The sequence below is a fragment of the Hyperolius riggenbachi genome, chromosome 1, assembly GCF_040937935.1.
Source record: "Hyperolius riggenbachi isolate aHypRig1 chromosome 1, aHypRig1.pri, whole genome shotgun sequence".
In the NCBI taxonomy this organism is placed as follows: domain Eukaryota; kingdom Metazoa; phylum Chordata; class Amphibia; order Anura; family Hyperoliidae; genus Hyperolius; species Hyperolius riggenbachi.
In genome coordinates this window covers 364,763,549-364,776,288 of record NC_090646.1, presented here as the reverse complement: position 1 = coordinate 364,776,288, position 12,740 = coordinate 364,763,549, and positions in this window count along the sequence as shown.

The window sequence follows — 12,740 nt, the reverse complement described above, 5'->3', positions numbered from 1 at the left end:
GTGTACACTGCTCAGCCAGACTATATACCATTGTTTACTGACACTCTGATTCTGCTGGGAACAGTAGTACACCGCTCGCTCAGCCAGACTATATAGCATTGTGTTTACTGCCACTCTGTGTACACCGCTCAGCCACACTATATAGCATTGCGTACTCTGCCAGTCAGTGTGTATATTGCTGGGATCAGTAATACTCCACTCACCGTCAACCACTATATGAGCTCAACATGAGTTCCCCAGAGACCTCCGCTGTGAGCAGCACTCCCAACAACAGCAACAGCCAACGCCCCATGCAAGCTATAACATCCACCCCAGCAGCCAGTGGTCAGCAGCAGCCCTCCCCGAAGGAGAACGTTGTGTCCATCGGTCCGTCGCCAGAGCGATTAATGAGGGCTGCCATTGAGGAGATGATGGGGCCTGATGTGGAGGAGGAGGTCTGGCTCAGGCCAGCATCCCAAGTTAATGTTGAGGACGATGAGGGGTCTGTGTCTGGGGATGTTGGGGTGGCAGAGGTGGTGGGTGGGTCAGACTCAGGAGAAGAGTTGTATGATGAGGATGATGATCGGGACCATCTGTATGTGCCTCAGAGTCCGACCCCGGAAAACATGTTGTATCGTGTGTTTAGGTACTAAAATCTGCGTTCCCTCCCAGTAGTGTTGGGCGAACAGTGTTTGCCACTGTTCGGGTTCTGAAGAACATCACCCTGTTCGGGGTGACTATATAGCAGACTATATAGCATTGTGTTTAATGCCACTCTGTGTACACGGCTCAGCCACACTATATAGCATTGTGTTTACTTCCACTCTGTGTCTGCTGGGAACAGTAGTACACCGCTCACCCTCCACTGTATAGCATTGTGCTCTGTGTCGCTGCTGACAATAGTGGTACACCGCTCACCCACCACTGTATAGCATTTCTGTACTGCCACTGTACTGCTGCCAGTCAGCGTGTACTTTAAGGATAAGTGAAATGAGGAAGAAATCCGGTGAAAGAGGGAGGGGCAAGGGAAGAGGTGTTTCCCCTGACGGTTCACGTACAGGCCACAGGGGAGCACCCAAGAAAACCCACTCAATACCGCCCATGTTGTCCAGGACAACAACCCTCACAGATCCAAAAGAACAGGACCAGATAATTACTTGGATGACCTCTCAAGCGTCCAGCAGTGGGTTAAGCAGCACCAGCACATCACGCACGAGGTCCGAGTCCTCAGCCAGTTACAAGGAGCCAGTGGGCACAAAGCTGACACAACCGGCAGCGACACCACGCACACAACTGCCAGATAACCAGATGACGTTGGAGTGAGCTGCGCAGAGGTTGTTCTGGGGAGCTCTACTCCACGGCGGCGGCCCCCCACAATGACATATGACGAGTTTGAGGAGATGGAAGAGGAGGGTATGGACAATGTGGACATAGACCCAGATTTTGTTTGTGAACGAGAACATCGCCGTCGTAGCAGCAGCACAGATGAGTCTGTTGAGGAACCCACTGCTGCACGAGTTCGCCTTGTGCCACAAGGTAGGCGGCGCGCAATTTCAGGCACCGCAAGCATGGAAGTTCAAGTGAGAGGCAAAAGAGGCGCAAACAGAAATCGCCAGCAAGGCAGGTGCTCCAAAGTCTGGGCTTTCTTTGAAGACTGCACTGAGGATGTTACCATGGCGATTTGCAAGGTGTGCAAGACCTGCCTGAGCAGGGGGAAAAGTATTAACAACCTCTCCACCACCAGCATGAGCCGCCACATTCTATCCAAACATCCCACTCTGTGGGCAAACGCGGCAGGACAGGGTACCACCAGCAACACTGCCTCCCTTGGGTTCACCAGACTCACCACCAGACCCGCCTCAGCAGCAGCAGTAGCCCAGCCATTGCGTGGTTCACAACATTCACAAACATCAGACGATGCTGACACTGTCACTTTCCGGACTAGTGCTCTTGAGGTCTCCCAGTGTTCATCAAACACAACAACCAACAGCCCTTCGGTGTGCAGCCCTACGGTTGAGTTGTCTGTCTCTGAGATGTTTGAGCGCAAGAGGAAATTGCCAGCAAATGACCCCCGGGCCGTGGCAGTAACAGCCAGCCAGCATAGCCAAGGTTCTGGCCTGCGAAATGCTGCCATATCGAGTGGTGGAGACAAACAGCTTCAAGGGCATGATGTCAGTGGCCATCCCACGTTACGTGGTTCCCAGCCGCTACCACTTTGCGCGCTCTGCAGTGCCTGAGTTGCACGAGCACGTGGTCAGCTAAATAACCAGAAGCTTGAAGAATGCCGTTGCCTGCAAGGTTCACCTCACCACTGACACCTGGACGAGTGCGTTCGGACAGGGTCGATACATCTCCCTTACCGCGCACTGGGTGAACCTTGTGGAGCCTGGCAGCGATTCCTCACCTGCTACGGCGCGGGTGTTGCCCACGCCGCAAACAGCTGTACCGCCGTCCCTCCCACTGGATAACAACAGCAGCACCTACCTCTCTGACTCCTTCTCCTCCAACGCATCTCAAAACTGTACCTCATCCGGAAACTCTAACCCAGCACCAGCAGCAGTAGGATCGTGGAAGCAGTGCAGCACAGCTGTTGGCATGCGTCAGCAAGCGTTGCTGAAGCTGATCTGCCTTGGGGATAAGCAGCACACAGGGGTGGAAATTTGGAGGGGAATAAAGGAACAGACGGATTTGTGGCTGGCACCGCTGGACCTGAAACCGGGCATGAAGCTAGACACCTGGCACGAACTGGCAATGTACGCAATAGAGGTGCTGGCTTGCCCGGCAGCCAGCGTTATGTCGGAACGCTGTTTCAGTGCTGCCGGAGGCATCGTCACAGATCGGCGTATCCGCCTCTCCACAGAAAATGCAGACCGTCTGACTCAAATTAAAATGAATCAATCCTGGATTGGAAACGACTACGCAACACTCCAGGACCCCAACCAAGTAACATGACCAATGAACATCTGGGATGGTTTAGCGTTTCCGGTCCCTGTTTATTGAACCTCTCATCTGTATTACATTTATGACTGCATGGCGGCAAAAAGCATTGCTGCTATATCCGCACGCTTTTTGTCCTCATGCAAGGCCTGGGTTGTTGTGTCTCAAAAAGCATGGCCTTCTTCTCCTCCTGCGCCTGCTCCTGTTCCATCACGTGTGCTGCTGCTGCTGGGTTAGCGTTGCCGCCCGGTCCCTGTTTATTGAACCTCTTATCTTTATTACATTTATGACTGCATGCATGGCGGTAAAAAGCATGCTATCCGCACGCTTTTTGTCCTCATGCAAGGCCTGGGTTGTTGTGTCTCACAAAGCGTGGCCTTCTCCTCCTGCGCCTCCTCCTGTTCCATCACGTGTGCTGCTGCTGCTGGGTTAGCGTTGCCGGTCCCTGTTTATGGAACCTCTTATCTTTATTACATTTATGACTGCATGGCGGTACAAAGCATGCTATCCGCACGCTTTTTGTCCTCATGCAAGGCCTGGGTTGTTGTGTCTCACAAAGCGTGGCCTTCTCCTCCTGCGCCTCCTCCTGTTCCATCACGTGTGCTGCTGCTGCTGGGTTAGCGTTGCCGGTCCCTGTTTATGGAACCTCTTATCTTTATTACATTTATGACTGCATGGCGGTACAAAGCATGCTATCCGCACGCTTCTTGTCCTCATGCAAGGCCTGGGTTGTTGTGTCTCACAAAGCGTGGCCTTCTCCTCCTGCGCCTCCTCCTGTTCCATCACGTCTGCTGCTGCTGGGTTAGCGTTGCCGCATGGTCCCTGTTTATTGAACCATTTATCTTTATTACATTTATGACTGCATGGCGGTACAAAGCATGCTATCCGCACGCTTCTTGTCCTCATGCAAGGCCTGGGTTGTTGTGTCTCAAAGCGTGGCCTTCTCCTCCTGCGCCACCCTCCTCCTGTTCCATCACGTGTGCTGCTGCTGGGTTAGCGTTACCGGTCCCTTTTCCTGGAACCTCTTATATGTATTACATTTATGACTGCATGCCGACAAAAAGCATGTTACCTGTGCAAAGAAAACAGACATTTCCCGCATTTAAAAGACAGTTTTCCCTTTGAAACTTTAAAATCGATTTTCTCAAAAACTATAAGCTCTTTTTGCTAAAATTTTTCCCCTCTTGTACCCACTCCCAAGGTGCACATATCCTGTAAATTTGGGGTATGTAGCATGTAAGGAGGCTTTACAAAGCACAAAAGTTCGGGTCCCCATTGACTTCCATTATGTTCGGAGTTCGGGTCGAACACCCGAACATCGCGGCCATGTTCGGCCTGTTCGGCCCGAACCTGAACATCTAGATGTTCGCCCAACACTAGTGGTGACCACATTTCTAAATTCTAATAATTCTTCAGTTATATTTCAGTAATGCATAGTTGTTTATCATGATGAGTAATTGCATTGTTTTTGTCCTAAGAGTCATGAGAACGCCTTCAGGGAATTATTTGAATACCCCAGTGCCACAACCATAGCCAAGTTACAACACCCTGTTGCTTCAACAGCATTTAAATATAGCTGGAACTGGCAGGATTATATAATTTGAGCACAGGAGCTCAAAGAAGATAGAGACTAGAAGCATACTCTTTTCAGTGAACATAAAAGTATACTAACAACAAGCAGAATGCATCTAAGGATGGCAAGTTTAATCAAACAACATGAAGAAAGAAGACTTCAAGCAGCATTGAAGAATCATTCCACAATCTGCATAGCAATGTAGCAGATCAAAAAGGGGATCCCATAGAGCAGGGCTTCCCAACCACTGGCGTAACAATAGGGGAAGCAGCCCTCAAGTTCCGCACTCATGGGCTCTGTCTTTTAAGACACCAGACTTAAAGTGTACCAGTGACGTTATAGCAGCAAGATTATATACTTACACTTCCTCCAGCCCCATAAGCACGTCTGAGTCCTTCGCCATCCTCCCGCGGTCTGCCGTTCAGCCATGATCAGCCCCAGTAACTGGCTGAGTCGGGTGCAGTATGGGTCTTCTGCGCATGCGCGGACCTCCCACTCATGGGCAGTAGACCTAGACTGAGGCGACTGAGCCTGTTACCAGGGATGACCGGCAGACTGCGGGAGGACGGTATGGGACATACATGTGCTTATGGGGCTGTAGGAAGCCCCGGGTAAATATTAAATCTTGCTGCTTTAACGTCTCTGGTTTACTAGTGGATGAAGGTGAAAGCTGCTGTTTTTTCACACTGCTATGTGTATCTTTTCATGCAGTGTTTTGAAATGACAGATTCCATTGAAAGGCCTCAGCACATTTATGTAAATGGTATTCTCAGCAGCCTATGAATAGGGAAATCTGTATGCACATGCACATCTCCCTATTCATCTGTCACAGGTCCTGCTGTGCAGAAAACCATAATTGTGATTGTGGTTAGTGATGGATTAGATCACCTCTGGCAGTCTTGCAAGAATTTCCTCGAGGTTCGTGGTTCTGTGAATTTTCCCAGAAACAGTATTGCGAATTAATTTATCGATGAAACAGTCCATGGCCCATATGCAATTAACTTTTTCTCCTGGGTTTTCTCCAAGGTGATATATTCAAAATTGTCAATAAAATGCTTTTTAATCCGCCAGAAAGCAAATAAATATTTTGATATTACCTTTTCACCCACTTTTTAGCACTTTTTCAGTTGCAATGTGCTGAAAAGTTATTTTAAATAGAAGATGAAAAATTATCTCCTAGGAGAAAATGCGGGAGAAAAAGTCAATTGCATATGCGCCTATATATTTGTAATAATGAGGAAATGATCAATAAAACAATTGATACATTTGTGATTGGAAACTGGAGGACTAAACATACCTTACTGTAACTTGTAACTAAACACACAGTTGTAACCTATGCAAATCTATAGCAGCTCTGCACAGCATAAAATACACCCTATAAATCACAGTTGTAAGCTGGTAAAACAGACCTTAAAGCTATCTCTCCCTGAAGCATACAATTCTTTCTCTGGGTCATATCCAATGTGAGGTGATAAGAAGCTCAAAACATGCAAGCTTCTCATGCCCTGACATGTTTTGGTTAGCATGGCAGAGCCCCATGCAGATGTACTCAGAAATACTGGATATACCAGCATGAGTTTAAGGGGGGGGGGGGGGGTCAATTTTGTTTCATTTAAAAAAATGAATAAAAAAATTAGCCCCCTATTTCAAAGCTTTAATTAGCCCCTTTTCACCCATGCCATCCCATCAACCTGCGTGGGGCTCCACCATACTAACATACCATGCAAGCCCATACATGATATCTAAGGCTCTGTAAGAGAGGGGCGACAAAGGCAACATATTATGAACAAGTGGCACTTCCCCACCTCTCTACAGCAGAAGGTGGTGAAGGCACATAGATAATGAGGGGGCTTATGTTGGAATCTGGGGGCCCCCTTTAATAAAGGGATACCCAGATGTCTACCACATACAGGTAAAAAGGTATAGAGGGTCACTTTTGACCCTTAACCTATTTATCCAGCTCCCGACCACCTAACGCTAGCCCTTGGGGACCGCCTAACGCTTATCGGCATCAAAGTGTGGTGGGCGAGATTAGCAGGGAACACACGCTAGCTCATGCGCCTGTTCCCTGCGGAAAAACAGAGTGGGGATCCATCAGCAGCTTGCCTGCCGCAATCGGAGCTGGCAAGCTGAAATTAAGAAAAACAACTACAGAAAACGATAAACATTTGTACAGCACTGCGATCTAGAGCAGCGCTGTACAGGGGACAGCCTTGTCACTTAACTGTCCCTCCTAACGGCTCACAACCTGATCCCATACATAGGCTGATTCCTTCCTATATATGGGTAGTGAAGTGTATGGATCGATGTTTAGGGCTAATTTAGTGGGAAGGGTTAATTAAAAGAAATAGAGATTTTTATTTTAAAAAATAATCAATTTTAATGAATAAAAAATAATTATCAATATTAAATCAAAGCGCTCTGGTCATCAAAAAATCCAACGTGGAGTGCGCTCTCACTAAGTATAGCAAATACTTCACACAACCTCTATATTTACAGTCCAGAGCTCAATATCCACTCATTAATCCATTATGCTGCAAGCTATTCAAACAAAAGTTCTTTTGGTGTGTTCTCTTCTTATTGTTCCACCACCAGAGACACCCAACAGGAAACGCACTCACCAAATACAGTGCGACCACTGCCAGACCGGTCAAATAGCGCTCCACTCCAGGAGACCTCAGCACCTCAGGTCCTGGTCCTTAGCCACTTTGAACATTCTGCTTGGTCTACTGGATACTCGTCCACACCTCAAATTAAAAACCTCCCATAGCGTAAATCAGTTTAAAAACAGTTAAACTTTATTAAAAATGCTCACTCACAGATTTCTAGATGTTTAAACGGCACAGAGTATTATTCCACGGGCTCTCCCCTGTTAGCCAGGCTGGGCCAAGCTGTATGCTGTAGAGGAACGCGTGTCACACCGTCCAGCAACTTCCTGGTTCGCCCAATCCCCGCCCGACTAGTTTCGTCACTCCCTCGTGACTCATCAGGAGCAGAGGGATTGGACGTACTACCAGGATATTTAATTTCCTTCCATCATCTCCATTCGGCGCTTTTCCAGCCCTCCGATTGGCCTCTACCTATGTAAACCCCTCCCTCCTTCGCATACTATTGGCTACTATTTCGCTTGTTCTAATAGGTGGCGCTCGCTTGTATCCGTATACACGTATTTTATGACGCGTTCCCTCCTACGCCTCCAATTGGTCGCCGCTTGCTCGCGTCCATACGTATACTGTGACGCCTTCCCTTATGCTGGTACTATAATTCTTTACGACCAGCATTCCTCCGGACCCTCCCACTTCAATACATAACAGACCCCCGTTTCTGGCTGCTAATAGCTGCCACCATTCAGCTCCGCCCATCCTTATTATTAGGATCTTTATCAGGGGAAGAGCCCGTTTACATTCAATTAAACACAACCTCATTTTTTTATATATATATTTTACACCACATCTTGTTACCCCAAGGGTCCACCACTACTACCACCATTATTACTTTATACAACATTCTTTTGTAAACCCACAGCCTTCATATACCTTATCCCACCCCCCACCAGGGTCCCTTCCATCGAACATATCCATCCCCTGTATGTTATCCCTAACACCAGACATGTGCCACTAACTATATTCCTGTTGTCATCTCTGTCCCTCTTTTTAGATCTTATTCCAGTTATCATCAATTTACTTCAGTTGTCAGCGATGAAGCAATTTAAGGCCAACTCTATGTTGTGACCCCCTGGTTTCATACACCCCATCCCATAAATCCATTGTGTCTCTCTCATTGAAATCTGTCTAACTTTATGGCACCCCCTCCAGCTGTATTGTACCTTCTCCAACCCAAAAAAAACATATGGCTATAGGGTCCCCATTATGATGTATACTGAAATGTTCTGAGACACTGTGCCCCAGGAATTTCCTTTTAATATTCCTAATATGTTTCTGAATTCTTGTTGTTAGTTTTCTAGTAGTTCTTCCTATGTACTGTTTACCACAGCTGCACCACACCATATATACCACTCCCACGCTCTTGCATGTGATATTATGTAGTATTTTGAACTTACGCCCATTTGTGAAGGACATGACCTCTGATAACCTCACCCCATGGGCCTCCTCACATGCCTGACACCCTTTGCATGGAAAAAAACCTTTTTTGGTTCCAGAAAGGCAAATTAGGTTGTTTTGGTCCTTCTACTAGACTCGGGGCCAATATCTGCTTTAAATTAGGGGCCCTTCTATATATAAATCTGGGGCGTTCAGGCAATATATTTTTTAGGGTTCTGTCTTGCTGTAAAATACCCCAGTGTCTTTTAAATATGGCTTCTACCTCTCTGTGTTGTATGGAGAACTCTGAAATAAAGGGGACCTCCACCCCCCTCCCTTCATTGCTACCTTCCCCACCCCCCTTATTAGTGGGGTATAAATAATTGCAACAGCAATCAGAGACCACCAAAAGAAAGCTCTATTAGTGCCCAGAAAATGAGGTAAAATTCATTTGGGTGCTAATTTGTATGACTGAGCAATAAATCGTTTAAGTGGCGAAGTGCTGAATTGTAAAAAAAATGGGGGGGGGGGATAAAGCAATGGTCCTGAAGAGGTTAGTGTTAAAAGATAGATCAATAAATTATATTAAGAGGACAAATACTTATTCTGTATTCTTTTGTTTGTCTTCCTTCTCCTTTAGGATTGTCATTGGTCCTCTAAACTGACTGACATATAGTGATCGTTGACAAATCAAGATGCTGGAGTGACCATACATCAGTTACATGAAGTCAGAAAGACTGACTACCGATAAGTTAAAGTGAACCTGTAGTGAGGTCACTGCTTATCTTGTGTAGTAATAAAGCTGCATAGTGTATGGGCTTTCATCCTAAGCAGTAATAGATAAGTAATAGATATTTTAACAAATGGGCTTTATTGTGCCCCAGCTGGTCTTCCTAAAGCTTTACTACTACTGCCTGGCCACAGTATTGCTATGCAGGTGAGAAGAGGGCCAGGATAAGGCATTGCTGGCACAGTAAGGGTGTGGTAAAATGTTTGCCCACGTGGTTAGGACCAGGAGAGGCTTATTAAAGAGAATCTGTACTCTAAAATTATTACAATAAAAATCATACTATTCTATTCCTTATGTTCTCCTGGGCCCTCTGTGTTATTTCTGCCACTCCCTGCTGCAATCCTGGCTTGTAGTTGCCATTATATGCAGTGTTTACAAACAAAAAACATGGCTTCTAACCAGAGTGAGATAGGATGAGAATAGCTTACTGTGTGACTCATGCAGAGCTTGGAAAGGGTGTGTATAGCTTCTGCCAATGACAAGCAGTGCTGCACATTCCACACATTCCAACCTAAGCCCCACAGAGACGACAGAGGAATGAAGATAAGATTTATTACAGAGACAGTGCAACTAGGAAAGGCTGCAGTAAGACAGACCACATTAGAACAGGCATAGGAACTTATAGGATAGAAGAAATAAGGCTGAACATTTTGTTACAGAGTCTCTTTAATGGTGTTATTAGGCAGTGTGGTGGTGTGTGTGTGTGTGTGTGTGTGTGTGTGTGTGTGTAGGGGGGGGTGTCCTAACCTGGGCTGGGCTTCTTAACCCAGGAACACCCACCTAAACACTAGGCACTAGGGCTCACTAGGGTTTAACAGAACCTCATTAGTCAGAGCAGTCTGTGCTGCTTAGGTGCCAAGGATTTATAGTATACAGCCTTTGTTGTCATGCAAACTTCCACAGGTATACTTTAAAGTAAGACAACCTGGCTGCGGATATTTCAATAGAAAATGAAGAGAAAGCTACACTTACAGGGAAATGAAATGAGCGTCTGCAAGCTACTGATAGATCAATCAATGTTTCTGGAAGATGGATTAGCTAGGAGTGTGTAACCACTAACTGCCCATGAACAATACAATTATGGCTCTACCCATTACCCCAGCACCACCACTGTTACAATAAATGACTCCCCCTTTAGCAACACCTCTGATTTAACCTACTCCTTTTCACTATTTATTTCTCAAACAGCAACACTGCTGACAACCCCTTACTATCACCCATCAGAAATTTTGGGGCCCCTCACAAATCATCAGTCCCTCCCCCCCCCCCACACACACACACACACAAACTGAGAAATGTGCGTAGCCATTACATGTTGGCAGAGCTAGTTGGAGGCTTGCTGTCCAAAAATTAATCACGAATAACTACGGTGGATACTCGTGATTCAAGTTAGCTCTAATTGCCACAGCTGAGCGGCTAGATGCGTCGGGGTTAATTACCCAGAACGCCACTCTCCGCCCAGCGTTTCAACGAGGTGCAAGTGTCCGAATGGACGCATTGCAAGCCTCGATATCGAGCACTTCCTCCTTCAAGCCGGAAGGAGGAAGTGCTCCATCATTTTTTTAGAACCTCCCAGTTTTATTTTCTGTTTAAAAAAGCTAAAAAAGTAGATTTAATGCTATTATCTCATATGGTAATGATTCAGCTTTTCCCATAGTCTCGCAGTTAGCAATCATGTGACCCCCAACAAGACAAATTCAGCAATCATGAGGCCCCCAACAAGACAAATTCAGCAATCGTGAGACCCCCAACAAGACAAATTCAGCAATCATGAGGCCCCCAACAAATCATGAGGCCCCCAACAAGATAAATTCAGCAATCTTGAGGCTCCCAACAAATCATGAGGCCCCCAACAAGTAAAAATTCAATCATTAGGCCCCCAACAAGACAAATTCAGCAGTCATGAGGCACATAAATAGACAGCATTTCACATAAATAGGCAGAATGCCCCCTTATTATGGTAGACACCTCTCACCTGGATTCTGACAGGGACCCCCAGGTTAGGTAGTGAGTGACATGGAGCCCTTTAGGCAGTGAGTGACAGGGAGCCCCTTTAGGTAGTGAGTGAGTGACAGGGACCCCCTTTAGGTAGTGAGTGAGTGACAGGGGGCCCCTTTAGGTAGTAAGTGAGTGCCAGGGAGCCCCTTTAGCTAGTGAGTGAGTGACAGGGAGCCCCTTTAGGGAGTGAGTGAGAGACAGTGAGGCCCTTTAGGTAGTGAGTGAGTGCCAGGGAGCCCCTTTAGGTAGTGAGTGAGTGACAGGGAGCCCCTTAAGGTAGTGAGTGTGTGACAGGGAGCCCCTTTAGCTAGTGAGTGACTGCCAGGGAGCCCCTTTAGGCAGTGAGTGAGTGACAGGGAGCCCCTATAGCTAGTGAGTGAGTGACAGGGAGCCCCTTTAGGGAGTGAGTGAGTGACAGGGAGCCCCTTTAGCTAGTGAGTGAGTGCCAGAGAGCCCCTTTAGGGAGTGAGTGAGTGACAGGGAGCCCCTTTAGGTAGTGAGTGAGTGACAGGGAGCCCCTTTAGCTAGTGAGTGAGTGCCAGAGAGCCCCTTTAGGCAGTGAGTGAGTGACAGGGAGCCCCTTTAGCTAGTGAGTGAGTGCCAGAGAGCCCCTTTAGGCAGTGAGTGAGTGACAGGGAGCCCCTTTAGCTAGTGAGTGAGTGCCAGGGAGCCCCTTTAGGCAGTGAGTGAGTGCCAGGGAGCCCCTTTAGGCAGTGAGTGAGTGCCAGGGAGCCCCTTTAGGGAGTGAGTGAGTGACAGGGAGCCCGTTTAGGGAGTGAGTGAGTGACAGGGAGCCCGTTTAGGGAGTGAGTGAGTGACAGGGAGCCGCTTTAGGGAGTGAGTGAGTGACAGGGAGCCCCTTTAGCTAGTGAGTGAGTGCCAGAGAGCCCCTTTAGGCAGTGAGTGAGTGACAGGGAGCCCCTTTAGCTAGTGAGTGAGTGCCAGAGAGCCCCTTTAGGCAGTGAGTGAGTGACAGGGAGCCCCTTTAGCTAGTGAGTGAGTGCCAGGGAGCCCCTTTAGGCAGTGAGTGAGTGCCAGGGAGCCCCTTTAGGCAGTGAGTGAGTGCCAGGGAGCCCCTTTAGGGAGTGAGTGAGTGACAGGGAGCCCGTTTAGGGAGTGAGTGAGTGACAGGGAGCCGCTTTAGGGAGTGAGTGAGTGACAGTGAGGCCCTTTAGGTAGTGAGTGAGTAACAGGGAGGCCCTTTAGGGAGTGAGTGAGTGACAGGGAGCCCCTTTAGCTAGTGAGTGAGTGACAGGGAGCCCCTTTAGCTAGTGAGTGACAGGGAGACCCCCCCAGCCGCCGCCGCTGCTTCCCCTACCTTGCCAGCAGCCCAGTGTCAGACCTCAAGATCAGCGGCGACCCGACCAGTAAGAGCGGGCGCCGGACGCACCCGCTCTATATGCGGAAGTGATGTCACTTCCGC